The following is a 9,913-nucleotide window of genomic DNA, read 5'->3' on the forward strand; positions in this document are numbered from 1 at the left end:
AGGTACTTCGCAGCTGCACAGGTGCTACTGTGCTACCTTTAACATTATCTTTCTCATCTTCCTCATCTTCTTTCTCTTCCACCACCTTCCCTTTCCTAATATTCTTTACCACAACCTTCCCTTTACTAGTTTTCTCTTTCACCAGCTTCCTTTTCCTAGTATTATTTGTCTTAAGTTTTTTAGATTGGCCGGCAGCACTGCTCGACTCCGGTTTCCTTTTTTTGGATGCAAATCTCAAACATAATTTTTTGTTTGGTGTGTCAGATCTTAAACATAACCTTCTACTCATAGGGGACTTATCAACTTTCTACTTCTTCTCCATATTGTTTTCCTTCTTTCCTTGGATTAAGGCCTGCAAATAATTGAAGGTCAGACATGCAAATTATATACATATATAGTTTTGTTATTATAAATGTATGAAATCAATGTTCATACCCAGGGACTATGAACAATAATTGTTCATAGTGAACAACCAATGTTCATACCTATAGAACTATGAACAATTAATGTTCATCCCCAGTGGACTATGAACAATTAATATTCATACCCAGTGTACTATGAACAATTATTGTTCATACAGAGTTATGAGTAATAACTAATGTAAATGTACGTTTAATGGAACCTCCAAATCATCTTCTCCTCCATCTTGTTGTTGTTTTGCTTCTTGATTTTCAGCATTCAAATCTTAACATGCAAAACAAAGTTATGAAAAATTAGTATTCATACATATTTACTATCATGCTACTACATGAATATAAGTATGAACAATGAATGTTTATGCCTATTTCCTATTCTACGCGGTCCTAGCATATTCAAATCCTAACATGCAAAAACAGATGTATGAACACTCATTGTTCATACCATTTTCTTGCAAAAAATAAAATCAATAATTTTTTTTTAAAAAAACCTTTAAATCTTCTTCTTCTGCATCTTCTTCCCCTCTTCTTCTTCTTCTTCTTCTTCTTCTTCTTCTTCTTCTTCTTCTTCTTCTTATTTTCCTTGTTCTTGTTCTTTTTCTTTTTCTTCATCTTCTTCTGCATTTCCATCATCATCATCGGTATCTGTTTTCTCGTCATCTTCACTCTCAACAACTCCTTTTGTTCTATCCTCCTCATCTCCTCCACCTTGTTCTTCAACAGTATCATTTACAATATTACTTTGTACGACATTTGATATTTCTTGTTTGTGTTCTTCACAATAAATATTGTTCTCATACCTAGGGTTCTTGCAATTTTCAGTATTGCACAAATTTTCGTCCATTTGATATATTTTGATTTTGATTTTAGAGACAATTTTGGTTTAAAAAGGAATCTAGGGTTTTACTGTTTTTGTGTTAGTTTTCTTTTTGCTTGCGCTGTTTTTTTTTAAATGTGTGCAAAATGAGAAGTTGGAACCGTATTTGAAGTGGACACAAAACTGTTTATTTAGGACATGACACGTAATACCCTAAATTTGGTGGGTATGAACATCCATTGTTTATACACAAAATAGGTATGAACACTTATTGTTCATACATACCCAAACAATCACTGTGTTTCTCACTGTTTCATTCCCAAACAATGGTATGAACATTGATTGTTCATTACCATCATGTATGAAAAATCAAAGTTCATTGTTCATAAATAGGTATGAACATTGATTCTTCATACCTATCCATGTTTGAACATTGATTGTTCATATACCCACCAATTGTTATATCCATGTATGAACATTAGACTTTGAATTGATATATCAACATTGATTGTTTATACCATGTATGAACATTAGTTATTCATACCCTAATTAATGTTCGTACCTATCCATGTATGAACATTGATTGTTCATACCCTAAATAGGTATCATTCAATCAAAATTAAATAAATGAATGAAATCATAAGAGACTTTAAAAATGGATTCCAAAACTGTATTAATGACTATCATTTAATCAAAAAAATATTTAATACAAAAACATCAAACAGCCTCACTAGTGCTTCCCACATCAAAAAATTGCCAAGACCTTAATACCATATCACCACTACCACTAGGCAACTCATCCCTTGCTCTATATTCCACATTAGCAGTGTCAGAAGTTTTCCCATGACAAGTCTTTCGGTCGTGCTGGTTGGTTTTGTGGCATTTTCTGCATTTGTGGGCAGTATAACGCGTAGCACCCGTGCTTTCAATCCTCTTAACTCGTGGTCTACCTAGAGCCATCTTCACATTTGGTGGAAGAATTTCTACTTCATCAGAAACATCCGAACAAATCTCATTGCGGCTAATTGCAGTGATGCCATGGGAGTACGTGTTGCTGAACGAAGTGGCGAGAAATGCAACTTCAATGTATGAATGCACGGAATCCCCTTTGCAATAAATACTCATAACTGCATGTCGGCAAGGAAACCAATCTATGCCCCAATTGTTACAAGTGCAATATCTACTAAGCAAGTCAACCCGATACTCATGCTTCTCTATAACAACTTGAAACACATGCTCATTTGACCTTGCCATAGTCACAGAATGAGCCTCCTCAATCCTCTCAGCCAATTTCACTTCCATTTTAGGACAAAGAATAGTTTTCCAATTCTTGCACTCCGTCGTCTGGTTTGATGCCATTTTCATCATCTTCATGTGAATTTCATCTAACATGGTTGTGAGCCTGTGATGGGCAGATGACGCTCTTTGTCTATCCAGCTATTGAAACACTCTACCAAAGAAGAGGACATCTAACCATACTGAGCACCACAGAAGTATGCATTAGCCCAATTATTGTAAGGTGCCCTAGATAGAAAATTAGATACTGCATCTCCACCTATATTCAACAATTCAGCCATGTGCTCCTGAAACTCCTCATGCATGGAAGCATACGCATATTTCTTGAATAAGCCCACCAATAATTTCGAAACACCACATGTCTTTGACAAAGCTGTTCGAAGGTTGTTCTCTATGTGCCACAAGAAGAAAATGTGATATGAACCAGGAAATACAAGAGGAATGTTCACAAGCAAACCATGATGTCTATCACTCAAAAATATATACTTTCTCTCATACCCAAAAGCCTTCTTAAACATATTGAGAAACCAAAACCAATTGGATTTATTTTCAATATCAACAACACCAACAACAAGAGGGAATAATCCTACAGAACCACAAAAAATAACCAAATATGAGATAACTTAAAAGTTATGAACAATACATGTTCATACCCAAAACAGATATGAACAATGAGTGTTCATACCCAAAACATATATGAACAATGAGTGTTCATACCTCTAAGTAGATATGAATAATAATACATGTTCAATAATAAAACATGAAAGTAAAAATAAAGGAACACCTTGATCTCCATTTTTGGCAGTAGCAGCCAACAAGCACCCTTTATACTCTGATCTCAAGAAGGTTCTATCTAAATACACCATTGCTCGACAGTATTTAAAACCATTAATACTCGATTCAAAAGCAACAAACACCCTCTCAAACTTCCCACTCTCTTCATTCAACTCATTCGTTTACCACAAAAGTTCATTATAGGATAAAACAACATCACCATACAACTCTATCAATGTCAACTTCTTACCCGCATAACTCATATGTTTAGAAATCTTAAGCCCATACTCACGACTATAAAAAGAAATAATATCTCATAATGACAAAGATGGTTTATCTCTAGAAAAATCCAAAATATAAGTAATTACAAGATAAGAAGTGAGAGGAGAATGGTTGTAGTCTTTAAATGCAAAACCACAAGTGTGTGTGAGATTAATCTTCTTAATTTCAAAACTTTCATATGTATCGCAAGAGTGTATATACTATTCACAGTTTCCCTCCTTCTTATTCTCACAAACCGCGGTCACTCTAAACTCGTCATTCTTGATTAATTCATATTTGTAACCATTGACAATCGAATACTCAATCAATTTACAGTGAAACTCAGGCGCACCTAAAGCAAATCGCTACCCAACACAACCATCAAAATTTCTTGCCCAAAAATCAGACTTGTAAGGTTTACGAACAACAACTACACCACTACTACCACCACCACCACCACCAACTGAAGAACTTGATGAACTTGAATAACTTGTAGAAATAGAACCACTAGAGGTAATCAACGAAGTGACACAAACAACCACTATGATCTCAACAATTGCAATCTTCTTTGCAAAACAATAACACGCCAAAAAATGCAACTCCCCATCAGATTCAATCAGGTTATCTTTCTCGTCACAGTTGAAACACATATTATAGTATTTTAATCCCAAATCAGGCCATTTTCCATGTAACTCTTGTGCAACACCATCAATAAAAGAATCCAACCCACTACGAATGGAAAGACTACCACCATTGTAACAAAAAACTCTAATCACACTATGATCCATATAAACTGCAAAATCATAATAAAAAATACATCGTCAAATGTATTTATAATCACTACTACATAAAATGTCATATACCACTATTTTTTACAGTGGTAAAAAGGCTTTTACTACTGTTTCTAAGCTGTGGTCTCAGCTGGGGTGGTAAATACTTCTAGAAAAACCGTGGTATAAACTTCTGCCCATTAACCACGGTTTAGTCTAGAACTGTGGTAATAAGGTTTTCAAAAGTCAAAACCATGGTATATGACCATTACGAAGTTCTGATATTATGAGAAACCGTGGTATAAAGTCACCATATTAGCCACGGTTCTTCCAGAATAGTGGTGTATAATGTTTTTTATTTAAAAAAAAATACCCTGATTATTTAAATATTTCAATCACATAATAATTTTAGAAAATAATTATGCGTATCACATTCCACTTCATCACAAATTCAAAACACCATGATCCACCACATAACTAATTTTAAAACACCCAAAAATAATTCATTCCCAATCGAAAATTCATATTCTAATTAATACAAATATAATATAAAGAACCTCCAAACCTACTCACTCTATCTTGTTATGTATTCCAAATTGTATTGCAATGAAAGAATAACAAAAGAAAAAAAAATGTAAATCTATATAACTTCACCAAGAACATTCTCTTATATGTTGGCATTCTCGTCTCAAGAGCATTCAGCCAAGACCAAGCAATGTTAATTTGATCACCCTATAAAAGAAATAGTTGTGATTAGAAAATAAAAAAATGTATAAGTAAAACAATTTAGAAATTGTATAACCAACCACTTACGATACCTTGTTAAGTCCATTGGTTCCTTAAGATTCTTGAAGTATGATTAGTTGGTTGCGACGCATAATCTATAATCTGCTGAGATAATCATTGTTGCATACTCGTGAAGAAACATCTTGTTAAGTGAAAAATAAATTAATAAGAAATAGAAACAATCAAAAACATTATATAAAAACAAGAACCTCTCATTCATTTAATCAATCTTAAATCTAGATGAGGTTGCATTTATGATTGAAATAACTAGAATTAGAGTTACTCTATAGCTTTAATACACTTTAGGAAAGAAATCATTTCCAAACCTTCATAAAAATATGAAGTCAAAAGTACTTCTAAAAAATTGTAAACTAGGCATCTTACCTGTCCATAAGTTGACCGGAATTCAGTTAGTATCCAATAAAGAGTTCGTGTGAAGCCAATCAAATGTTTTCACCTACATATGTACATGGTCTTGACATCAAACAATTTAACTGCAAATATATAAAATTTCAACTGAATCACTACAACTAACATGCATACACATCTAGTCTTCATTCCCGAATATACTATTTTTTCTTACTCACCCACACCTGCATGAGAGTAGGACAAATACCTGTAACTAACCGATATGGTGGGATTGTGAGGATTGAGGTCAGGCTAGTAGTGTAGCTTGAGTTGATTAGCATGGAGTACCACAAAAGGCCATATGAGCATTACAAAGCGACCGAGGTACGGTGGTCATTGTGATGTGTCCTGCATGTTAAACAAGCAATACGATTTAATAAGATTGTAAAAGAACCACTTTCCATTCTCCCCAGTATACAAACCTGATAAGATCTCTTCTATCACTTACTGTGTGAAAAGAATAAAGTGGAGAAGCTAAACCTGCAATAAGAGCACAAGACATCAGACACCATTATTTTGAAGTTTCGAAGATCAGAGTATGTAAGAAGGTGGGATATTAGTGAGTTAAGAAGAAGTAAAGAAAGGAATAGAGTTCACAATCTAGTTATGGTAATACTTTTTCATCTTACAAAAATGAAGCACAGACATTAGGAATTCTAATTGTTATACAATTTATAACACTTCGAAACTTTGACCAATATATTGTTATAACTTGACTTTTACCGATAAAGAATAAAATAAAATTATATTGACACATACTAAGAAGTAAGAACCATATCTCTTTAGCATATAAATTGAACATGGTTTGCATGCCCCAGTATGAGCTGCAAAAAATATCAAAGAAGCAATTGAAGTGCTCTATCTAGCGCAAAATCCATTAAACCTGTAATCAAGATATAGAGTAATCCCTCAAAAAGCACAATTTCTACATGTACAGAGGCCTAACTCAAGAGAACTTGTAAACCAAGCTAGTATTACGAACTAGGTTAATATTAGCAGTTACGATTACAGTATAAAAACACACAAGAAAATTGTTACAACTTGTTCTCTTGGAGGCCCCCTGAACCCACTTTTTTGTTTATGTTCCAAGATCCACACAACTGTGGTGTAAATGGCCGAAGAAAAGACCAGCCACCCGAATTCAACCTTTAAAATGGAACTACTCAAGAAGTCCAGAATCAGTAAATGGCAAAGTAAGATCCACAATCCATGTATGGTTTGTGACTATAGCAATGTCTCCTACTACAACGTCAAATGCCTATAACGATCAAGAAATAGATAACTATTAGAAGCAACAACATACAGTAACATTGCAAGTCTGAAATGAATTTTCTAACTTGAAGCTCACAGCATTCGCATTCGTGATCAATTTACAAGCTCATTATCTTGGAGATCATTAATTATAAGACATATACTAAAAATAAAAAACAAAGACATATGGAACAGTTAATAAAAGTAAAAGTAAATAAACAGACCTTGATGAGTGCACACACACACATATACTTCTCCAAGAATAGATGTGATCCCCTTCCTTTACTTCCTCCCTTCCAATCTTATTAGATAGTAGTCACATCTCTTGCTCTCTCTCCTCACAGTTACTATCTATCTTGAAATCAATTGGACTATCCATTAGTCTTAAGCAACATGTTATAAAGTGCAATGAGAAGGAATGAAACTTCAGACTTGCCAAAGAGTCCAACTTAACACAATTTAACAACTAGCAATGTTATTTTCAACATCTTGTCCCAACTAATTTCATATTTGACAGCAGTTAAACGATTCGAAGACTATTGCCATCTATTATCCTTTATATCGTATCATGCCTAATTTCTAAATGTATGAACACCTTTTACAACCTCTAATCTTCTATGTCCTAATACTCTCCCCCCTCTTTCCTCTCCACTTCCATTTTTTCTTTCCCCGTCTTTTTTCTTCACTGTTCCTCTTTACACTCCACCCCTTCCTTTCTAGCCGTTGATCCCTCTTTATCCTTTGGCCCATCTTGGCACACCTATATTTTTAGGTTTTCCGCGGCCCCGCTCTCATGCCCCCCGTTCCTATCTTGTTAAGCTGCCTCCCCTTTGACTTTGACCGCATTATTCTGTCACATGCTGTCGTACGGCTCCTCAACTTTTGCAGAACCGCGGCCCCGATACGGTGCTTCGCTTCCTCCGGTTCTTATGTTACCTCGGGCTGGCAAACATGTCATCTTCATGTCCCAAAATGGGCTTAACACAAATGCGCCCTCTCGGTCCGCGGATCCAATAGGATTCGTGGGCCGAGACTGCCTCACTGTCAGATCATCACGCTGTCTTGTCACCCATCAACCACTCGAATCTTTCTGACCTCCACACCCCTCTTGCCCACGACCACGGATCACCGGCCCGCCACGTGTCCCTAGGCACGCGTCCTGCGGTGCATGCCTATCTAGCCCTGCCCCCTCGTTTCTCGCGATGCCACGCGTCTGTTCCTCAATGGCCCTCCTTTTCACATGCGCCTCCTTCCTTTTACCATTTTTCCCCTGACTACTCGAATCCCGCCCAGCGCCTTTATTTTGCAATCCTTCCTCTTCTTGACTCCTCACTTCTCACTCTTCAAACCGTCCCTTCAACTCTTGTCTTCTCCAGCTTTCTCGCGTTTTCTTGCGTCTCCAAACTTTTCCTTACACCTGCCATTTCATCTCCGGTGAGGCTTCCTTCGCATATCTCATTTGCTACGCACGCGGAACATCTCCTCGATTCAGGTTTGCGCTCCTCCTTCTCCGTTTCTTTTTCTTGGTAGTGTAAGTAGGTGGGTAGTCATCTTCTTTCTCTCTTTATTTTTCTTTGTTCTGGTTCGTTCCCACTTCGCGACCATCCCTTTCTTTCCGCTGCTCCACCATCTCTCTTGCCCGCCGCACAGTCTATCTAGTTCACCTTACGCTGGTGTCATGTCTGGCTCCGACCCTGGCGAATCCTCCGTCGCCAGATCTACTAGATCTGTGTCCCCGACCTCCCGATCATCCGACTCTGCGTCGGAATCGAGATCTTCCGATCCCTCCGCGGACCACCCCAAATATATTTCCTCAGATTCAACCCTTGGGGCTGCTGTTCCATCCACCTCAGGTAGACCTTCTGCACTGCCTCCTCCTCCATCCCACTGCCGCAGACCTAATCTGGCCGTGGTAAGGGCGGCCTACGACATCCCCAAGGATGTAGTCCTGGAACACGTGCCTGGGGTCACCCATTTCCCTCATCTAGTGCCGCCGCGGCCAGGGTTCCTGGTAGCAACTGTGGGGCAAATAGCGGCTGGTCTCCGCTTCCCCTTATCCTTGCTAGATGTTACAGTCTGCAACCATTTCAACATTCCGCCATGTCAAGGCATCAGCAACTTCTAGTGAATCATGTATGCTGCCAACTACTACAATACCACGAACACCCCTCACATTTCCCTTCAAGACATCATTTCCCACTATTTTATCAAGAAGAGCACCAAGCTCGGGAGTATGGGGTACCAATCCTTCTGCGTGCGTCCGCAGAAGAAGTCTTTTGTTATCCGCGTCACCTCCTCCGACAAAGTCTGGCATTATTATCCCCTCTACGTATCTGGGAACTACCTCTTCACCGCTCTTCCCCCTGAACTGTCTTTGAGGCACTCCCATTTCATCCGCCGCGGTGAGTCGAGTTAAATGCTTTGTTGGTTTCCTTTACTATCATCCCCTTGACATATCTCTATCTTCTCTTTTCAGGTCGGAACCCGAATTCCCACTCCCAGATCTACACTGGTGTCACCTCGGAGATTTTCACTAGACTCCGCAGCCTAGGGGACGACCAGTGCGACTTCCTCGGCATCGACCCCGACAAAGGGAGTCCACTCCTTCGAGATCCATCCCTGAGAGATATTGGTAAATACCGCGGCCCTCTGTACCTTTTGCCCCCGCCTAAAGAGAGGAAACCCAAGCCGTCTCCCCCCACGAAACGGAAAGCGAAAACCACCGCTCATCGATCTTTTGGGTACACCACCAAGATCTCTCACAGTCAAGCACTAGCCCGCAAGGCCGCAGCCTCTCAGACCCATAAGCCCCCCAGTGGTTCTTCCACGGTTCCCTTTGCTATTGCCCCCCAATCCTACTCTTCCATAGCTGACTGGGACGATGATTTTACTCCCCCTGCAGGCACTTCTGACAACATGGACGTCACCAAACTCAAGCTGTGGGACAGCGATTCCGATGGCGATGCGCCCGCCAATGCAGCCGTCGAGGGCCCTCCTGCTAAGAAGGCCAAGACTACAGCTCCTGCTGCCCCCGCACCGTCCTCTAGGCCTTCATCGCTGCGGCTATCGTCCCGCCGCACTGGTAAAGAAGTGATCCAGATTGGTCCTCTGCCCGACGGGCCCGCGGAGCTCTG

Source organism: Coptis chinensis, chromosome 8 (assembly GCF_015680905.1).
Source record: "Coptis chinensis isolate HL-2020 chromosome 8, ASM1568090v1, whole genome shotgun sequence".
NCBI lineage: Eukaryota > Viridiplantae > Streptophyta > Magnoliopsida > Ranunculales > Ranunculaceae > Coptis > Coptis chinensis.